The sequence below is a fragment of the Giraffa tippelskirchi genome, chromosome 2, assembly GCF_054371585.1.
Source record: "Giraffa tippelskirchi isolate mGirTip1 chromosome 2, T2T-mGirTip1v1.2.pri, whole genome shotgun sequence".
In the NCBI taxonomy this organism is placed as follows: domain Eukaryota; kingdom Metazoa; phylum Chordata; class Mammalia; order Artiodactyla; family Giraffidae; genus Giraffa; species Giraffa tippelskirchi.
The window spans coordinates 218,747,824-218,770,183 of record NC_137276.1 but is presented as its reverse complement, the minus strand read 5'-3'; the positions used below and the strand labels follow the sequence as shown (position 1 = coordinate 218,770,183).

Genomic DNA, 22,360 nt, shown 5'->3' with positions numbered 1-22,360 from the left:
CAGAGTCTGATACTTAGTGACTGAGACTGAGCACTCCCACATAGAAGCAATTAATTAGTTGCAGGTTTCTAAAGTTATAAAAAGAATCCTTTTAATCTCTGTCTCTTGTGTATTATAAGGTATCAATAGGTGACAGGTCCCCTGGTCACCTGTTTAACCCTTCTTTCAGCTCACATAAGTTTGTGTCTCAGCTATCCAAGGTTAACTCCTCCTCCCAAGTTTCTTATTTTATATTTCAAACGTTATTTAGAAAATTAAATGAATTTGGAGGGCTTCCTTCACTCCCCTACCCCTTTAATAAAGGGAGCTCTTTAGGTGGACTGCTTGATTTGAATGAAGTAGAATAGAAACAAGTACTTTCATTTACTGGAAAGGCTTAATATTTTTGGCATTTGAAGTGGCTTCGGGCTTCTACCTGCTATAATGTTTATGATTTTTCCTTTGGATTTTACAGCAATATTTGTATAGGTTTAGTTTAGTTCTCTCATGAGGTGCCTGGAATAGAGATGAACTGTCTGCAAACATCCCCAACACAGTCAGGTTCCTGTTGACTAATTCTGTGATCATCAAGAACAGCCTCTGAGTCCCTGTGGCCCAAGGCAGCAACACAGGCTCCGCTGGGAGTTGACAGTGTGGTTTCTGATGAGAGACTTGGTCTCAGTGGATGAGGAGAGGACCCAGCAGGTCTCTGGTCACACGTTCACAGACTCAGGTGATGGTGGGGGATGAGAATGTGAACTGAGGGTCTGTGGGTGTTCTGAATGCCTGAATGACTCACAGGGGAGAGGGACATTCACAGGACTTTGAAACACATGCCACTTACTATCACTTTCATATGATATATTTGGAAAGCACCTCCGCATGGAAGAAAGAGGTGTGGATGGTCTCTCTTGCAAAAGTGCTCCAATAGAGAAAGTCATTTTCATTTTGAAAACCTTTGAGAATCCCTAAAGAATATCTCACTAGTCAGTGACCTGGAATCCTCACTCTCATTCCAAATTGTGTTGCTTATTATCCCCCTTGGAGACCTTCCCTGGTGGCTGAGACAGTAAAGAGTCTGCCTGCAGTGCAGCAGACCGAGTTTCTATCCCTGGGCCGGGAAGATCCCCTGGAGGAGGGCATGGCAACCCACTCCAGTATTCTTGCCTGGAGAATTCCATGGACAGAGGAGCCTGGTGGGCTACAGTCCATGGGGTGGAAAAGAGTAGACATGACTGAGTGACTGACACTTTCACTTTGGAGAACTACACAGCCCCCTGTTGCAATTTGGATCTCAGAGAGGCCTAAACCCAGTCAACTGGGTGTGTTTGTGTGTTTAGAAATTTCTTTTAAAATTATACAAATGAACTTGCAAAGCAGAAACAGACTCGCAGACCTAGAGAACAAACATATGGTTGCCAGAGGAAAGGATGGGCGGAAGGGATAGTTAGGGAGTTTGGGATAGACATGTGCACCTGCTATATTTAAAATAGATGAGCAACAAGGACCTACCGTATAGCACAGGGAACTCTGCTCAATGTTGTGTGGCAACCTGGAGGGGAGGGGGTTTTGGAGAGAATGGATATATGCATCCTTGTGGCTAAGACCTTTCACTGTTCGTCTGAAACTATTACAACATAGTTAATTCGCTATACCCTAATACAAAATAAAAAGTTAAAAAAAATATTTTTTTCTCTTTAAAAATTTTTTTTGGCCACACTGCATGACATGTAGGATCTTAGCTCCCAAACCAGGGATTGAACCCACATTGAACTCCCTGCATTGGAAGGTGGGCTCTTAATTGCTGAACTGCCAGGGAAGTCCCCCACTCACCTGTTTAATCCTTCCCTCAGTTCGTATAAGTTTGTGTCTCAGCTATCCAAGGTTAACTTCTCCACCCAGGTTTTCTATTTTCTATTTTAAATATTTTGAAAATTAAATGAGTTGGGAGGACTTCCTTCACTCCCCTACCCTTTTAATAAAATAACTTCTCACCACAGGAGAGTTGGAAAAGTAAAAACAAAACAAAATTATTTACTGTTCTGATCAAGCAAAGTAAATAATTGTTAAGTTTTTTTTTTTTTAAATCCAAACTCCTTCATCCCATAACTCTTGCCCTATATACACTCATTGCATCCCTTTGGATTTTTTCAGATATTTAAGACTCTCTTAAGAGTTTTCCATGTTTGCTTTAGATAATTTGGTAAACAAGGAAATGTCTATAGAAACAGAAAAAAACCATCACCCATGTTAACATTTTGGTATATTTCTTTACCAATTGTTGTTCATTGACAACATATAAGAAGATTTCCTTTATAACCAAAGGCTTTTACTTTTGAAAGCTGAATAAGAGGACATTTTAAGGCTCTATCAAAACTTTCAAAAATCAATGCCTCCAAAGTATTTCCAATATATTATTTGTTAAAGAATCAAAGCATATGGACAATCTTTGAGAAGCCTGCATTGTGGAAGGACCTCTTCCACATAGTCCTGCTCCCTCTCCCTTCCTTTCTCAGGCTTCAATCACTGATAAACATTTGACACTCAAACTTCATCTCCAAGTCTTCTTCCAGACATCCCTTTCTGTGACACTAAAAATTGGAACATTTTGGCTTATCTTGATTTTCTCCAAATCCCTTCAAATATCTATTCTCTGAAAATGTACAAAGATTTACAGCAAGGAATGGCAACTTGTATTATTTAAGTCCTTGTAGGTACTCCTTACTAGCTTTACTTTTGTTTTCATAGACTCTGCATTATCTACAGTTTATGAAGAATATTTCAAAACACAGACAATGATTATTTTTCACAAAATGGAGAGTACTGAGTACCTACTGAGGGCAAGGCATGTATCAGATAGATTTTCTGTTGTTAAGAAGCAAGATTGAATGAATGACTTGTCTTTATGTTATATTGACAAACAGATGAAAAACTTGAGGCCATGCTCTGGAATACAAGAACCCAGTTGTTGTTTAGTCACCAAGTTTTGTCCAACTCTTTGCAACCCCGTGGACTGTTTCCCACCAGGGTCCTCTGTCTGTGGGATTTCCCAGGCAAGAATACTGGAGTGGGTTGCCATTTCCTTCTCCAGGGAATTTTCCTGACCCAGGAATCGAACCCATGTCTCCTGCACTGGCAGGCAGATTCTTTACCATTAAGCCACCAGGGAAGCACTACAAGAACCCAGAAAACCAGATAAATGCATCAGGGAGCATGCTGGAAAACCATCAGGAAACCAAAGATTCCAACCTCTATATTTGGGAAGGATTGCAGATATGATGAACTTCAAAATAGAATCCTTTCATTAGAAACCTTTTATTTAATTTTCCAAATAATCCTGCACTTTTCCTAGGTTTATTAACAAAAATTTACAGAAAGAATAATTTCAGTAGTTTTTCACTGGCCATGATCAGTGCAGACAAAAATCATCTAGTATTTTGATAACGTAGGAAAAGTCCCAAGAGATGATTCATAGATCTAAGTTTCTATGTGATGAATAACATTTTGTTTGTTAATAACATGCGATTAGAGGTGTGAGTTTTATCTTTGTCTTCTTCCCTCCTTCCTTGCCTCTCTCCCTGCCTCCTTCCCTCCCTTTCTTTCCTCATCCCTGATTTCATTTTATAGAATTTTGAAGAAGACTTTCAAAGTATAAAGTAATATGAGAATTTTTTGTTACATTGTTAAGATATTTCATGTTGAATTACCACTCGTCATATTTATCCCAAATTTGATTGAACACATTTGTTTTAAATAAATATGTCCCTGACTGATTATTGAATGGGCTTCCCTGGTGGCTCAGTGGTAAAGAGACTGACTGCCAATGCAGGAGAAAAGAGTTTGGTTCCTGGGTTAGGAAGATCCCCTGCAGAAGGAAATGGTAACTCACTCCAGTATTCTTGCCTGGGAAATCCCATGGACAGAGGAGCGTGGTGGGCTATGGTCCATGGGGTCGCAAAGAGTAGGACGCGACTCAATATGAGCACAAGTGACATCCTCTGTTTACTGGTACGGCAGGAAATATTACACTTCTCACCAGAGAGAAGAGATCAAGACATAAATGGTGTGACAGCACCTTGGACTCTGGTTAGCGTACAGTGAGAGAGAACGAGAGAGATCTAATGCTTTTGGTTACAGGGTAACCATTTTTGGTGTAAAATGGAAGGGATTTGACAGTGAGCAGCTGAAGGGTTTGATCTCACAGTCACCAGCTCTTGCTTGCGGAACACTTAGTAGACAGTCCCACCATCGTCTGCCTTGTGAAAACACCAGTGTTTTCCAGGTAGCTTAACTCTTTGTAAAAATGAGAAGATGGCAGGACATCAATATAAAGATTTACATTAGGCCGACAATAGTGTCTCGAGGGAAATTTGGTCTCTTTTGTAGCAATTAGGGGGCATTTTCCAGTTTCAGGGTCTGACATTAGCAGTGATGACTTGTCCCTTGCCTGTACAGGTTTCTCTGGAGTGGGTTGGGCCTCTGATGAAAGGTGTTGTGAATGAATTTATGAATGTAAGCCATGACCCTTATGGTCAGAGATGTTCTGACCAAGTAAGTAGTTTAAATTATTCATGGCCAACCTATTGCTCCCATTAATATGTATTGATGTGCCTACATAGGAAATTCTTACCTAATGCTATTGATCGCATGCAGTTTTGAAATTGTCTCCTCAAAAACATGAAGCAAATGGCTAGCAGAAGGATTGGAAGCTCTGAAATTCAAACTCCTTCTCAGTATTAGCTATGGGTGAAGAAATGTAGAGGCTTCCCAGGTGGTGCTGTGATAAAGAACTTGCCTGCCAGAGCAGGAGACTGCAGAAATGTGGGTTCAATCCCTGGGTCAGGAAGATCTCCTAGAGGAGGGCATGGCAACCCATCCCAGTATTCTTGCCTGGAGAATCCCTTGGAGGGCTACAGTCCATGGGGTCGTAAAGAGTCGGATACCACTGAAGTGACTTAGCATGCACACACAGAGAAATGTGATAGGATCCAAAGGTAGTCCTGTGTGCAGATGCCAGAGAAGTCTTTAATGCAACACCAGAGAGTTTTGATTTTATTTTTTGGTTAAGGGGCACCCATAAGAATAAAACTAAGAAGGGAAGAGACATTTTATCTTTAAAAGAGGATGTTTAATCAGGCAAAGATGTGCGGGATGCAATGGTAAGAGGAATTCAGGGAAGGAGCAGTAAGTTGTCAAGGCTTTAGCCAAAGTCCAACTTGTAGAAAACTGTTAGCAGCCTTGGAGAAGGCAGAAAGGAATCTTGAGACTCTCTACTGAGACTTGGAAGACACACTATTAAACTGCATCCCTGGTCCAAGCAGAGGATACTAGGATCTATCGTGTGCAAACGAACAACTCTGTTGGCCTGGATGCAGGCACAGCCAAGGCAAACCAGTTCTGACTGCATGTCTACTCTAGCTACCTGGGCAGAGAAACGCTGAGGGTTGCCCTGAAAGGACCACAGCCAACCTCTCCTAGAGCACTGAGACCTACAAGCTGGGAACCCTAGTGGCAACTCAGACACAAGCTATTCAAATGGCTCTGATGCCATCTGGTACAGTGTGGGCACAGGTCTAGTCACAGTTCATCTTCCCACTGATGTGGTTTTGATTTTATTTCCTAATCATCTCTGCCCACCTGATCCTGTCATGGGTGTTTACATGTGATCAAGTTCCAGCTGCCCTTCTAGTGGCGCTAGTGGTAAAGAACCCACCGGCCAGTGCGGGAGACATAAGAGACATGAGTTTGATCCCTGGGTCGGAAAGATTCCTTGGAGGAGGGTATGACAACACACTCCAGTATTCTTGCCTGGAGAATCCCATGGACAGAGAAGCCTGGCAGGCTACAGCCCGTTGGATCACAAAGAGTTGGACATGACTGAAGCTACTTAGCATGGCCCCCCTACCAGGGACAGATTGCTCCCTGGAAGGGTCTCCTGCTCTCATCGCTGAAGCAATCCAAGAGATATGGGTGTGCTCTATTAGTGGCAGTGAGGAAGGAGAAATATGTTTGCTTTAGAGAGATATGGAATTTTGAATGGGCAGAATTTGGTAATAAATCGGATTTGGCCATTATAGAAGAGAGAAGAGGCACAGTTGAGCCTAGTTCATGGTGTTTAAACTCTTCTGAGTTCTAAAGCTAAGGTTATTGTTACCAGAAATACCCATGTACACATCATTATTCACAATCTCAGAAGATTCATACACATGGTAGCTAAAAAGTTAAAAATCTGTTCTGTAAAGGAAGATTCTGGAAGTAGAACTGGCTGATCTGAAAGATTCCTTCTGATTCCTTAACGTCAGAGTTAATAGTTATAGAACTTAAGCACCCACGTATTGTTGGAGATGTTGAGAGCAAGTCAGGATAGTGAGCTGGTGCCTAGGTGAGGGGCTAGGGAGTGTAGGGGGAAATTAAATTTTGTTTAGATCTGGTCAATCTGAAGTGCTGGTAAGGCATCTATAAGGAGATGTTAAGCAGATAATTATAGTTACATTTTGGTAACTCACCCAAATGCTCACTGCATTAGATCTGCACTGTCTAACATGGTAGCCATTGGCTACATGTGGCCACTGAGGACTATGAAGAAATACGGCTAATCCTGAGATGTGCTGTAAGTGGGAAGCACACGTTCATTTCAAAGACAATCCAGAAAGCAACGCACCGGCCAACAAAGGTAAATATTTCACTTTTAAATCATAGATTACATGTCAAAATAATATTGTGGATATACTGGGTTAAGTAAAATATGTTATTAAAGTTAACTTCATCTGCTTCTTTTTAAATGTGGCTATCAGGATATTGAACATTACATCCATGGCTTGTATTTATAGCTTGCATCATATTTCTCTTGGACAACGCTGCTCTAGACGATGCTTGTGAGTAGTTATTGGTGACAGCTTGAGGAGAGTTGAGATCTCCGTGAGGAGGATAGAGAAAAGGAAGTGCATAGGGGTGAGGACATCATTGTGACGATGCCTGCTTTCACAGATGAAAGGGAAGGCTGTTCACCTAGAGGGTGAACAGAAGGTGAAGAAGGAGGAACTCTATCTTAGGAACAGGAGGAAGAGGGCATTTTAGGGAGGAGGGTCTAGTAAAGAAGTTCACACAAAATAATTCAAATAATTCAAACTTTATCCTATTGCAGAAGTTCTTCTCCCAGAAAGCGAAATGATCAAACTGAAATTTTAAGATGGTTTTGGCAACAAAATAAAGGATTGGGTTTAGGGAGAAGCTGAAGTCCAGGTGGCCAGTTAGAAATTCAGGGAATAAGAACAGCCCCAAAGCCCGTAAGCATCTACCAAGCCAAACAGAAAAGAGCAGTTTTCACTTTGAGAAAGAACTTTCTACTTTATTTTTTTTTGCAGTTAAAAATGAGGTGAGTGAGATTTTGATAATTTAAAGCATGTGTATTCTGCTTCTAGAATCCAGGAAAATGGGTTGCAATGAAAATCCATGTCATAAATGATTAAAGATGCTTTGTGTGGGAACATAGAAAGATGTAAAGAAACCAAGGACACAAAAATTATAGGATTTCTAAGAAACAATGGTTGTCTTTTTGTATAAATGTCTCACATAGGAAAAAGAGAAGAGAACATTATTCTGCATCCTTGAGAACATGACAGTAGGAAGAATGGTTTCTAAAAAGAGTTTTCCTTGAGGCTCTGGCTCCATAACTCAAGATCATTTCAGGTACTTCTAAGTGTTTACAAATTGAACAAGCTGTGTCTTGGGATGTCCTTTAAACAGAAAATAAAATGATTTATTTGAAGCTTCATTTAAAGTAAAAAACAGATCGAAGTCTATGATAGTAAAAAATTCAAGGTACCAAGTAAAGGTGAGCTGAATGTTTTGAAGGTATTTGGATACTGTTTAAATTTATGTTTTAAATTCTCTGCTAGTTTAAAAGAAAAGAGGGAACAAATGATGATAAAAGAAAAATCAGTGAGGGACTCCCCTGGTGGTCCAGTGGTTAAGATTCCGTGCTTCCAGTGCAGGAGGCATGAGTTTGATCCCTGGTCGGGGAACTAAGATTCCAGAGAGTGGCCAAAAAAAAAAAAAAAAAATCAATGGAAGTAGTTCTACAAGGGAATTAACCAAGAGGGAAATGGCTGATTCATTAAAGACACTTGGAAGATAGTTCTAGGTGGGGCACCATGTACAGAATTAGGATAAAACCCATGCCTGTTGCAGAATAATACTAATAATAGTAGTAAATCACCAAGTAGCAGTAACTGACACTTATTAAGCACATATTATGTACCAGATAGGGCTTCCCAGGTGGTCCTAGCAGTAAAGAACACGCCTCCCAATGCAAGAGATTCAGGTTTGACCCCTGCGTCAGGAAGATTCCTGGAGGAGGGCATGGCAACCCACTCCAGTATTCTTGCCTGGAGAATCTTCATGGACAGAGGAGCCTGGTGGGCTCCAGTCCATGGAATTGCAAAGAGTTGGACACAACTGAAGGGCCTTAGCATGCATGCAGGTATCAGATAGTGTTTATGTGATTCTAAGTTTTCACTCATCTATTTATCACAATAATCTCACAAAACAGGTATTATCTTACTGTTATAGATGAGGCAGTGAGATTGGGTAATTTGCCCAAGGTCGCAGAGCTAGCTCCCTGTATCATAGGAAGACACAAGTTGTATCAGGCAGCTTTGGCTGGGTTATGCTGTGGCAACAAATGGCTCCTAAAATCGTAGTGGACTTTAACAAAAAGAGCTTGCAATTTTTGTTTGTTTCCTTGTAAACTCCATCACAGGACACTTGGCTCCGCTTCATTTCTGGACTTTGACCGTAGAAGCAGCCCCTATCTTGGACACTAGCGGTCTTTTGTCAGAGGAAATAGAAAGCAATGGACGAAGCATGTGACGGCTCTAATAACTTCTACTGGAAATAGAGCATAACACTTTATCTTCCGTTTCTTTGACCAAAGTATGTCTTGTGATAAGCCTGCCAACGGTGTGAGAAGTGTAAAGTCTCTGCAGAGATGGCCTTTGGAGTAAGAAGACCCCTGGGGAAGATTTTTTTCTTTCCTTTGTTTTGTTTCAATCATATGACTCTTTAGCTTTACAAGGATGAGAATCAAAGATTGTTTTATATGACTTCGTCTCACACCAAGGAGTCAACATTATGATTGTGGTATTGAATCGGGAGTGACAAAGGGTCATGCAAACGGATGACTCTGAAATGGAGAGCAGCTATGACCACTGACAGCAGCTGGGCCACTGCCAAAATCCTCGCTGAGCAAGGTACCTGGGAGGAAGATTGAATTTCAACAATAAACCAGGCCACAGGTAAAAGAAGGTAGGGCTTCCCTGGTGGTTCAGATGGTAAAGCAGCTGCCTGCCATAACAGGAGACCTGGTTTGATCCCTAGGTCAGGAAGATCTCCTGGAGAAGGTAATGGCAACCCACTCAAGTATTCTTGCCTGGAGAATTCCATGGATGGAAGAGCCTGGTGGGCTATAGTCCGTGGGATCGCAAAACAGAAGGTGAGGACTGACCCAGATTGAGAGATGGTACGGAGGGTCAATCAAGCACAGAGAGAGAATTCTCAGGGTTTAGTGAAGGCTGAAGGTTTAGTTCAATTATCTAGGGGAAAAACCAATTTCTGAGGGGGTGCGTGCCCTGATTTCCTTTGTCTGAAAACCCCTCCTCTCCATGAATTCCTGAGGAGTGTGTTATGAACTAATGGACATTAATGAGTGAAAACAGGAACAATTATAGACAGTCCTATTTATTAAGATGCAGATGAAGATGGACACAACATATCTTTACAAATCAAGCAACTAGAAAGTGGACTCACGTGGGCATGTAGGTAGAATGGACACAGGAGAAAATGAAAAGAAAACTTCAGTTCTTGAACTGATGTTAAATTTAATCTGAATTTATTGGACAAATTGCTCATTTTCATGCAAGTGAATCTGGTTTACAGACTCACTAAAGAACTTTCCACAGAGATGTAAATTGATCTTGATGAATACAATAAAAGCAAGTAATGACCAATTTGTGGAACCTAGAATAAATTCACATTAAATGAGGGTAAAGCATTTAGAAAAAAGACAGTTTCTTTTTCTTTTCTTTTTCTTTCCAGTATTGAAGAACTGGAGCAATTGTGACAATAAATTGGAACATTTGGGAAAGGGAGACAAAAATAAGATTTAATCTCATCCCCCATATATACAAAAATTCTTCTCATTTCTGTGCATTCTTTATAGTCCTTCCTCACAAATATATAAAAACTGCGTAATTACAGATTCAAAAATGCTATTGTAATAGAGCATTTTCCACAAACAATTTTACATGTTGAAACATAGTCCTTATGATCATAATAGGAAAATAGTCTGCTGCACAGTATTGTTGTTTAGTTGCTATGTTGTGTCCGACTCTTTGCAACTCCATGGATTGTAGCCTGCTAGACTCCTTTGTCCATGGGATTTCCCGAATAAGAATACCGGAGCCAGTTGCCATTTCCTTCTCCAGGGGATCTTCTTGACCCCCAAATCTCCTGCAATGACAGGTGGATTCTTTACCGCTGGACATCAGGGAAATAGCTTAATTCATTAAATTTTGTTATGATTGAACATTTAGCTTCAGCTCTTCATCTTCATTAGCAATGTTGATTATATGGTCGTGTAAAATAAATATACTTAAAACATTGTTTTTATTGTGGCACTATTCTAAAACTGGGTCAACGGTTATAAACTCTTTATGACTATATGTAGGTTGACTTTCAAAATAACTGCATCAACTTATCTAAAATTTGTATGCAATTTACTACACATAGTTTAGGAATTATATATATTTAAAGGTCATAAAAATCGGCTAATGAATACAAATATATCTTACTTTGCGTTAATTTGTATGTTTGAATGCTTGCAAGGCTGAGTATTGTTCCATGTGTTTATCTACCAACAGCATATGGGTCATAATTCATCAATTTAATCCTTCATTCAATCACTGGATGAATATTTTTTTAAAGTAGGTTCTACAATGTGCCTAGTACTGTTTTGGCTTCTGAGAACACAGTTGTGAAGAAAACAAAATTCCCTGCCCTTCCGGATTTTGTCTTATAGGATAAAGAGGACAATAAATAAAATAATAAGTATTAAAATTGTATAATATGTTGAATGTTATAATTTGTATGGAAAAAATCAAATAAATGATAATAGGAATAAGCAGCTTGTTGGTAGAGAGTCATACTTATGAACAGGAGGGTCCATGATAAATATATGTTTGAATAAAGCCCGAAGGAGGTGGGGGCAGGTCCCAGTTGTGTACCTGAGGTCAAAGTGCTGCAGCCAGAAATACTACACGGTCCAAGGCCCCAAGTGGGGTCATGTCTGACGTGTTGGAGAAGCAGAGAGGCTAGTTTGGCTGGAGTGGAGTGAGATCTTTTCCTTTTTTAAAAAAATATATTGATTTTATTTGACTGGGCTGGGTCTTAGTTGTGGCACGTGGGATCTAGTTCCCTCACCAGGGATTGAACCCCAGCCTCCTGCATTGGCAGTGTGGAATCTTAGCCACCGGACTACTGGGGAAGTCCCTGGAGTGAGATCTTTTGATGATGTTCATTTGTAGAAGGAGAACAAAGAGAGAAGATCTAACTAATTCCAACAGAGGAAGAAGTTTCAAGAAAAACGTTGTCACCACCACTGAAATTAACCAAGATATGCAAGTAGAAGACAACGGAAACAAAGTAACCACAGTCAATAAAGATGAAGGTGGCCAGAGCTCAGTCATGTGGCTGTAACTAGTAAAGAGAGGTACTGGATGGAGTTTAGAGAGTAGGGAAAGGAGAACGTGTGCATGTATGCTTAGTTGAGTCAGACTCTATGACATCATGGACTGTAGCCCGCCAGGCTCCTCTGTCCATGGAGTTTTCTAGGCAAGAATACTGAAGCGGGTTTCCATTTCCTACAGCAAGAAGAAAATACCCGTTGTTGTAAGAAAAGCTTGCAAGCTCTGTCATATCTGATCTAAAATCAACTGTGCATTATCAACTGGGGGCTTCCTGGGTGGTGTAGTGGTAAAGAACCCCCTTGCCAAAGCAGAGGATATTAGAAATGTGGGTTTGATCCTTGGGTTGGGAAGATCCCCTGGAGGAGGACATGGCAACCCACTCCAGTATTCTTGCCTGGAGAATGCTATGGACAGAGGAGCCTGGTAGGCTAAGGTCCATAGGGTCCCAAAGAGTCGGACACGACTGAGGTGACTTAGCAAACACACATGGGGTAATTGCAAAAGTATCTGAGGCCCTTCCCTCAAATACAGGATCAAAATATCAAGGGATAGACCCCATAACTGTGTTTTCTGGTGGCTCTGTTAGGCATCCAGGTTTGGAAAACACGGAGTGAATGTATCTTTGGGAAGTCAAAATACATCAAAATATGTCTTAAAGAACAAAACAAAAAAAATGACCAAACCTTGGATAATAAAAAGTAAGTAGGGCTTCCCAAGTGGCATAGTGGTAAGAATCAGCATGCCAATGTAGGAGACGTGGATTTTGATTCTTCAGTCTAGAAGATCCCCTTGAAGAGGAAATGACAACCCACTTCAGTATTCTCGCCTGGGAAATCCCATCGACAGAGGAGCCTGGCAGGCTTACAGTCAGTAAGGGAACAAGACTGAGCCACTAGGCAAGCACACACTGGTTATAATACAAAGTAGCCACTAGGTGGCAGAAGAACCCCATTCTTGTAAGTTTCTTGATGGCTTCCTTATTTCACCTTCCCTATTCATTTAATTTTCTTTCTTTTCTTCTTTTCCTGGTTTGTTGGGTTGAAATACATAAGATTAAGTTCTTTAAAAAGATTGATGCTAACATTTCTAAAGGGATTGCATTATTAAGAAGTTCTTTCCTTATAGAAAAGAGAAATACCTAGAGAACTGTTCAGAATTAATGCTATTAAAATTTTGTTTACTTGTTTTTTATAGACGTAAAATGTGTTAACTGGATAAGACTAAATATTAGGAAGTCAAATAACCATGCAAAACTGTTTTCAGTGTTTAATAAGTTTCAAGGCACAGATTTTATAGACGTTATTAACATACATTGAATAGGATAAATTTATTCTCAAGGAAAACTCAAATTTCTTTTTTTCATAAAATTAAAAGTTCTACTGGTAATTTTATACAGTGAATTCTCATGAGAACTGTGCCCTGGACTTTTAAGATTCAAGGTTATTTGCTCAAATTGATCTCGTATAAATCTGGGTTCCACCGTTTCGAAAACTGAGCTTGAGCAAATTTCTCGGTGCCACTCAGCTTCTGCTGCAAAAATGGGGTAAACAATGCTTATTCTACAAAGTTGCAGTGAAGAATCAATGATGACACCAGCAAATGCTTTATATACATTACAAAATTAGGTAAACAAATAAAAATTCCTTCCTCTATTCCCATTTTTTCTAATGGCAATTGCTACTTGGGTTTTAATGCCAAACAGAAGGCTGAAATACAAGTATTGCTTGGCAGGATCATAATCTAGTTTGGGTGTTAAACATCATCACACTGTTAAAAAGACTCAGAGTTGAAAACCTGAGTTCACTCTCCTAAATTTCTGCACTTCCTGCTAGGAAACCTGATATTCTTTGAAGTGTGTTTTTCGGGTTCATTTGTTGTAATTATTCATTTGTCGTATGAAGTATATAATGACTTATGTCCTATAGTGTGATTCAGCATTGCAGAGAAAGGAGAATAAAGAATGTGTTTTATCAGCAGGCGAGGCTCGTCCTCTTTATCCTTTATCTTCTTTACTGGCGCATGTAATTTACTAAAGAGCTGACAAAGTCACAGCGCAGGCTGCCTCTCACCATATTCCTCTGCAGACAGTGACGAGACAAACACTGAGTCTTTGCTTTCTAATGGGGCCCATGTAAGAAATTCGATGCGGTTATATTGATTCTTCATTTCTACACCATGAAAGAATGAGGTTGCCTGTAAGAAGGAGGCCCTGGCAAAGATGCTATAAGGGTGTAGCAACCCAATATTGAACACTGGAAAAGTCTCTGAATCCTCTTTCATTTGGTCCCAACGAAGAAAGACATGAAAACATGAAAGAAAAGGTCTGAGAAAGCGAGGCATTGGGGGAAAATATAGGAACTTTGTGTTGCTGATGAAGGGCCATCCACATGAACTGGATGATATACACTTACATTTTGATACATAGATTTAATTTTAAGTGATTTTGTAATAAATAGCTTTAGTTCTAAGGATTGAAAACTGCAGGAGGAATTCACATTTTTATTTAATTTTGTTCCGACAGCCTCTTGGATTTGGAAATTCTGTTTCTTAAGTTTGTTTGGCGACCTTGAGGTGCGGGGGACATACTTTCAGAAGAACTTAAATGGGAGGCAAGGAGATCCCGGGTTTTCCTGGGTACCTCTTTCTTTATAAATGTCAAATATTTCCTGTAGTTGCTGGCTTCTACTTCTTGGCTAGTTAGTGATTATAAAAATGGAAATGATATTGCTTATACATGGAATCTAAGGAAAGGGTACAAATGAATTTATCTACAAAATAGAAATAGAGTTTCAGCTGTAGAAAACAAGTTTATGTTTGCCAGGAAGTGAAACGTGGAGGGACAAACTGGGAGACTGGGATTGACATATACATACTACTATATATAAAATAGATAACTAGTAAGAACCTACAATATAACACAGGGACTCTACTCAGTACTCTGTAATGGCCTATATGGGAAAAGAATCTAAAAGAGAGTGGCTATATATAACATATATATGTAGTATGTATATTGTATATATATTTACATATATATAAATTTAATATATATTATATATATATATAACTGATTCACTTTGCAGTATACCTGAAACTAACACAGCATTGTAAACCAACTCTATTGCAATAAAAAATTAAAGACAAACGCACAAATCATGGCAATTACTTAGCAGCTTATTCAGAGTATGTTCTAAATGCGATTGAACAAAGATTGCAATACTCCCAAGGCAGAAGAGCCAATGTTTTGTTTCTGCACTTAAAAGTATGGAATAATCTCTCCAACCTTCACTGTGGAAATTCTTCTTGTCCTCAAGGTCTCTATCATGACGTTTTCCCTGACTCTCTGAATTAAAGTACTCTTTCTCTTCACACTTGCATAGCCATAATTTTATCAAGCAGTAATGGTTTCCCCAAGCAAAACAGGTGCCCCCTATATGGCCCTCCCAACTTCTGACGTTGGCATGTGGCTATTGGTCTGGAATTTTTATCAATTTCCAATAGCAAAGAAAATCAAAAGCATTTTTTTTTTTAACCGTGGTAAGATATACATCATGAAAAATTTGGCTGGCTTCCCGGGTGGCTCGATGGTAAAGAATCCCCCTGCCAATGCAGGAGATGCAGGTTCGATCCTTGGGTGGGGAAGATCCCTGGAGAAGGAAATAGCTACCCACTCCAGTATTCTTGCCTGGAGAATCCCATGGACAGAGGAGTCTAATGGCTACAGTCCAGGGAGTTTGCAAAGAGTGGAACATGAATGAGCATGCACTAGCAAAAGAGCTAGTGGCTAGAGAACAAGGGTCTGAACTTGAAGGGTATAAGCAGGACTGGCTCTTTTAATCATCATTCCCAGAGACTCCCTTGCAGAGCAGAGTTGTCCTCACAGGCTTAGGCTCTTCCTGAATAGGAAGTGTGGTTCTTATGTGTATGACACTAAGGGTTCTGCTGAATGAAGCTATGCTACCCCCGGTCACTGTTGACCCTCATGTCAGAGGACCAGCAGGACAAGACGGAAGTTCTATCCTGGTGGGGAAGCTGAGTCTGATTTTCAGGAGGAGAGAGGACTACTGCTCCTTAGTGGGACTGCGGAGGAGTGGTTCTGAGATTTGGGAATACACTGAGGTGTCTTTCAGCGATTCTGTGTTCACTGCCAGCTATAAATAGACAATTGAGCAAATTTTGGCCCGAGGACAAGAAAAATAAAAGCTCAGGTTTCTAAATGATGAAAGTCTAGGTCATTCAACCAGAAAAGCAATGCTGAGCTGCCAAAATGCTGCCCAAGGTTGAGAGAAAGAGAAAACCAGTGATGCAGATTGACTGTGGGTATCAGTTATGACTCCAGCCTGGCTGTGACAGAGACAGGGCTCCATCAGTCTGTTACGTTAGGTCCTTGAAGACCCTGTGGCTGGTCAGAGCTTGGAGACATTAATACTTCGGGCTTAAAGGAAGGCATGCCATGAACTGCATTGCTAGAGGAGGACTGTGTTGGCCGTAATAATACCTTCTTTTACTCTATCTACTTCTGTGGCCACCAGTTCTGTGCAGCACTTGAGTAGCTCCACACGGATGTCACCAGACAGAGCTCCCACTTTGTGTCTTCACTACGTTCTTCTAACTTCCTGCCAAGGGCTTCTCTGCTACCCTGGCATTCATGTCGTCCTGGGGCACCTACTCAGCTCATGCGTGTCTGCAACCTGGATGCTGGGGAAGATCATGCCCTAGGGACACTCTTGCCCAGTGGAGGATGGCAGCCAGTGAATAAATGCTCTCTGCTTTCATCTGTCTGTCCCAGGCAGGCAGTTCTAAGTCATTTCAGGAGTCCTCACTAAGTCCTGAGAGATCACACACCAACTTGATAAAGCATTCTTTATTGAATTTCCCTCCTTCCTTGTTTTACTTGCTTCATCCTTCATTCCTATTCCCTGGGAGAACTGCTTCCCAAATGAAGTGTTGCAACCCAGACTTCATCTCAAGATCTCTTTTCAGAGGAGAAGGCATAGCTCTTCTTCAGGTGAAGGCATAGCTGAAACATCTGGTGTGCTAATTTGGGTGAGGGGGCGGTTACCATCGGAGATGGGATGACAGAGGTAATACTCATCATGGTGGGTTTAATTTCATTAAGTAAAATATTGAAATTGAAAGGCTGTTATCGGGTCATAGGTGATTTGACTTTCATTTTCCCCAACAAATTCCCATCACACGTTAATTTCCCTCGCTTTGGGATTTCATCATTAGCAGTCGGCACAGGGATTGACTGAGTGGAATGGTGCATGATAATTACTCTGCAGTTTAGAGGTTTGGTGTATATTTCAAAGTATTGGGGTTCGAAGGATGAGTGGATACAGCTCTGGATCTGGAACTTCTCCCTGTAGGGTGCCTGATGAGGGGAAAGACAAACTCAAGGATTAACAGCCAAAAGAGAAGTAGGGCTGTGCTTGGTCGCTCAGTCATGTCCAACTCTTTGCGACCCCTTGGACTGTAGCCTGCCAGGCTCCTCTATCCATGGGGATTCTCCAGGCAAGAATAGGCAGTGGGTAGTCTATACCTTCTACAGGGGAACTTCCGACAGAGGAATTGAACCAAGGTCTCCTGCACTGCAGGCAGATTCTTTACCAGCTGAACTACCCAGGAGAAGTAGAGTGCATCTCACTATAGCAAAGTGTGAATTTACTGTTGTTGTTTAGTTGCTCAGTTATGTCTGACTCTTTGCGACCCCATGAACTGTAGCCTGCCAGGCTCCTCTGTCCATGGGATATCTCAGGCAAGAATACTGGAGTGGGTTGCCAACTCCTTCTCCAGGGGATCTTCCTGGCCCAGGGATTGAACCTGCAGCTCCTGTGTCTTCTGCATTGGCAGGTGGATTCTTTACCACTGAGCCACCAGGGAACTATTCTTTCTCAATACAGGCTCATCAGTTAAACCAAAGAAAGGACTCCTTATTTTTCCTTGAATTTAACACTATTCAATTGCATGCTTAGTGGAGAGGAAAGGAAAGAATAAGATAGAGAGAGGGAGGTATTCTAGAGAGTCAGGCCTCTCCTGGTTCTGCTTACTATGAAAATTCAAAAAGGAGGAGGAAAAAGCAGAGAGCTTTCATGGAGTCTCTTTAAGGACATTTTAGTATCTGAGGTACTTGGTACAATGTGCCCCTAATCACCTCCATTTCTGATGATCAGCTAGTCCACTCTTGTAGAAGAGTTAATAAGGGGTAGATCAAGGATCAGAAAAGCTGTCTTAAAACTCAACATTCAAAAACTAAGATCATGGCATCTGGTCCCATCATTTCATGGCAAATAGATTGGAAAACAATGGAAACAGTGACAGACTATTTTCTTGGGATCCAAAATCCTGACTAAAGGAAATCAGTCCTGGATATTCATTGGAAGGACTGATGTTGAAGCTGAAACTCCAATACTTTGGCCACCTGATGGGGAGAGCTGACTCTTTGGAAAAGACCCCGATTCTGGGAATGATTGAAGGCAGGAGAAGGGGATGACAGAGGATGAGATGGTTGGAGGGCCTCACCAACTCAATGGCCATGAGTTTGAGTAAGCTCTGGGAGTTGGTGATGGGCAGGAAAGCCTGGTGTGCTGCAGTCCATGGGGTCCCAGAGTCGGACATGACTGAGTGATTGAACTGAACTGAACAAGGAGCCGAAGTAGATGGGGAGAGAGACTGGAAATGAAAGGACAGAAAACACATCCTCTAGTCAAAGAGGAACAGAAAGTGTGAGGAGGTGTTTCCTTGGTTCCAAATACTAGCAGTGTTTCCCCACGTGTTTGGGGGAGTTTCACTTTGATCCCCAGACACTTGATCTCCTGCTACAGCTCACAGTACCTGGTGTGTTTAACAATTTGCTGAGCCTGGAAAATGTATCTAAGTCAGTTAATTAAAATTACAATAAGGGATTCTCAGCTGAAGGCAGAAAAGTCTGTGGTTCATTTATATAAGGACCTTGCTAGACCACAATAAAACAAGGTAAACCAGGTCCTCTGAGATTGACCTGAGAATACAATACACATAATCCTTCACCTGGACACTTTTCTGCATTAGTCATAGAAGTGCAGCTTACATGAACTAGTACAGGGCAAAAAAATCAATCTACTGTAGCCTTTTTGTTTTTGAGGGGGTTGGGGAGGCCTGGGTTTCCCCACCTGGCGCTAGTGGTAAAGAACCCACCTGCCAAAGCAGGAGACTTAAGAGATGCAGGTTCAAACCCTGGTTAGGGAAGATCCCCTGGAGAAGGGCATGGCAGCCCACTCCGGTATTCTTGCCAGGAGAATCTCATGGACAGAGAAGCCTGGCCAGCTCTAGTCCATAGGGTCGCACAGAGTTGGACATGACTGAAGTGACTTCGCACGCACGCATGCACACAGGAGAGGATTATGTTGTGGGCATTTTGTCTGCAGAATCCTTTGAACTGAAGATTATCCCAAGTTTACTTAGAAAAAATGCTATTGTGTACCAAGGAAAATTACAATGGTGTGCAGCAACTCCAGATCAAGGAGTTACTGCAACCCAATCAAGTTCACAACCTTCAAGTCCAAAGGTCATTCAACCAAATAGGACTAAAGACTGTCCGCAGTCGTCCACGATCCCACAGCACTGTCTGCCTTGGCAGCTGTCAGATGCCTGCGGCTAAACTGAAGCGAGGAGGCAGTGGTGACCATCTGAAAAAGTGACTCTCCTGTGGTTAGTGACTGGCATTAAATGAATAAGTTTACACCCACGGAGGGTGTCTGAGCGGAACGCAACAAGGAGGGTTTATTTGAATCAAATTATGCAGGTTGATTCTGGAAACCTGCATTTGCCTTACATGTCTCACTTTCTCCCCTTTTAAGGACTCTTGCTAAGCCCAGAGTCATGTCTGAAGATGGAGAAATATTGTCACTTTGAAAGGCATCTGGGATTTGGAACTAGAAAGATGATATGGTCTGAATATTTGTGTCATCCCAGAGTTCATATGTTGAAATCCTAATGGCCAATAAGATGGATTGAGGAGGTGGGGCATCTGGGAACTGCTTAGATCAAGAGGATTCAGTCCTCAGGAATGATACCCACATCCTCATAAAAGAGTCTCAAAGAACTAACTCCCCTTTTCACAGTGCGTGGATCACAGCGAGAAGGCACTGGCTATGAACCAGGAAGGGGACCCTCATCACAAAGCAACCACGCTGATGCCTTGGTCTTAGACTTCCCAGTCTTCTGAATTGTGAGAAGTACAATTTCTCTTATTTATAAGCTGCCCAGCCAATGTTATTCTGTTACAGCAGCTTGAATGGACTAAGGCAAAGGGAGTGGTGTCCATGTCTCCTAGGCAGTTTGCCAACTGTGACTTCGGGTCTTTTACATAACCCTACTTGGCTTCTATTTCCTCTTATTTATTTTTATTTTAAAATTTTAATTGTAATGTTTTAATGTATTTATGTAAAGGGATTTATATAAATTAAATGTATGTCTCATGCATGCCCTCTGTCAAAACACCTACATTTGTAGATTTCTTTCATTGAATAAATTTCAGATGGGCCTAATAATATGTATTGAGATACTTGTCTTTTTTTTTAGTTTTAAAAATTTACTGGAGTATAATTGATTTATAATGTTGTATTAATTTCATGTATATAGCAAAATGATTTACTGATATATATACATATATTTGGGCTTTCCTTGTGGCTCAGCTGATAAAGAATCCACCTGCAATGTGGGAGACCTGGGTTCCATCCCTGGGTTGGGAAGATGCCCTGGAGATGGGAATGGCTACCCACTCCAGTATACTGGCCTGGAGAATTCCATGGACTCTATAGCCCATGGAGCTGCAAAGAGTTGGACACAACTGAGTGACTTTGACTTCACTTCATGCATATATTTGGGTTCCCCAGATGGTGCTAGTGGTAAAGAACCCAGTGCAGGAGACATACGATATTCAGGCTCTCAGGCTCAACCCCTGGGTTGGGAAGATCCCCTGAAGGAGGGCATGGCAACCCACTCCAGTATTCTTGCCTGGAGAATCCCATGGTCAGAGGAGCCTGGCAGACTACAGTCCATGGCGTTACAAAGAGTTGGACATGACTGAAGCAACTGAGCACACACACAGGCCATAGTATAGAAAATCAGGTGATAAGAGTGAAATTATTTATAAATAGGAAACTTCTGTCTACCTCCAAGTCACACTGTTGATTCTTTTCCTGGGGAAAGCTTGGGGATTTCCACGACATGACGTGGATGTCACAGATTAGAAAATTTACCTTTCCTCTGCTTGTCCTTTTGTCTACATTATTCTTTGTCCCATTTGGAGGGCACGATGCCATCCAACTGTGCATGGTTCTACACCTCAGTAACAACTCGGCAGAAATTGACCTTAATGTATGCTGCAACACGTGTCTGAGAATAAATGGGCTGTGAGCAGGGAAGTGCCAGTATTGCCTCGCTCCCAGTGAAATCAAGATGAGACAGCTGTGCCTATAAATGAAGCCATTTGAAGAGTTAACATGGAAGACAGCCCCACGTAATTGCGGACTTCTGCGGAACTACTCACAGACCATGCTCTGGAAATTAATAAAAGTCTTGAAGAAGGTGGGAATGGTATACAAAATGAGAGCCAGATGAATGAATTAGTTTTCCCATCTGGTTCAACAGCCCTGAATCCAAAGACCGCTAGGCTCTGCTGGTCTATGGTTTAAATGATATTTTGAATGATTTACACCAAAGCTGTGCAGGAAATCAAAGCAAAGCAGGATACAAATAAAGACTGATAACACTTGTGCTCCTAGTGGGTAAAAACACATTGGAAAAAAAGTCAATTGGTCATTAAAAATAAAGAATTCTTTATGTTTGTTGCTAACTTGAGAGCGAACACATTATGTCTGTCAACGTTTTCAGCTTTCATTTAATTTCACAAGTGTCTCATCCACCCAAATACTTGTTTGTTTATTCATCTATTCATACCCCCAAATTACAGTTTCTTTTAGGTACTGAAAACCAGGCTTAGAGCTTGCATAGTCTCCTCATTTAATTCTGACAACAATCATTTTCCACAGGTATTATTATTATCCCCAGTGTTTTCAGCGAAAGAAATTGAAACACTGAGCTGTTAGTAACATGTCAATATGATCAGTTTAACCAAAAATGGAATTAAGATTTGAATTCATTTTTTTTTCCCTTTAGTATCCAATGTCATTTCCACTACAAAACCTTTTATGCGTTCAATTGATAGGTTAAAGTGAGCTGAAATTTCTTCAATTAAAAAATCTTACTTTTATTTTTTCAGTTTCTTAATGACTTCTGAAAATTGGAGGCAACGTAACTGGGCACTTATACCTACTTGGAGTGCAACCAGAAGGAGAGGGTGGTAAGATTCTGTTTGGGCCACTAAGCTCTATCTTGTTGCATTACATGTATCATGGTTCATTCTGCCAGGTATAATTTCTTTAATCTTTTATTTCACAATTCCACCTAGACCATGGTTTCTTACCAGGAAATGCAGCAGAATCAACATGCAGATTTCTGGGTTTCATCCGTGCTTTATTGAATCAGGGTTTCTGGGGTTGGGTCAGGAAACCTGCACTTTAAAAAAAAATAATTTAATTTATTTATCTATTTATTTTGGCTGTGCTGGGCTTTCATTGGTTTGCAGATTCTTCCCT

General features: G+C 41.0%; 1 long non-coding RNA gene across 1 annotated transcript in view; it reads left to right on the top strand.

Moving 5' to 3' along the window:
* The first annotated feature begins 6,328 nt into the window (after positions 1-6,328).
* Positions 6,329-22,360, top strand: part of LOC145532409 (uncharacterized) — a 115,307-nt gene continuing 99,275 nt past the window's right edge. Inside the window, exons 1-3 of the long non-coding RNA XR_014073211.1 lie at positions 6,329-6,652; positions 7,556-7,668; positions 8,741-9,275. This is a non-coding gene — a long non-coding RNA (uncharacterized LOC145532409). The remainder of the gene's footprint in view (positions 6,653-7,555; positions 7,669-8,740; positions 9,276-22,360) is intronic.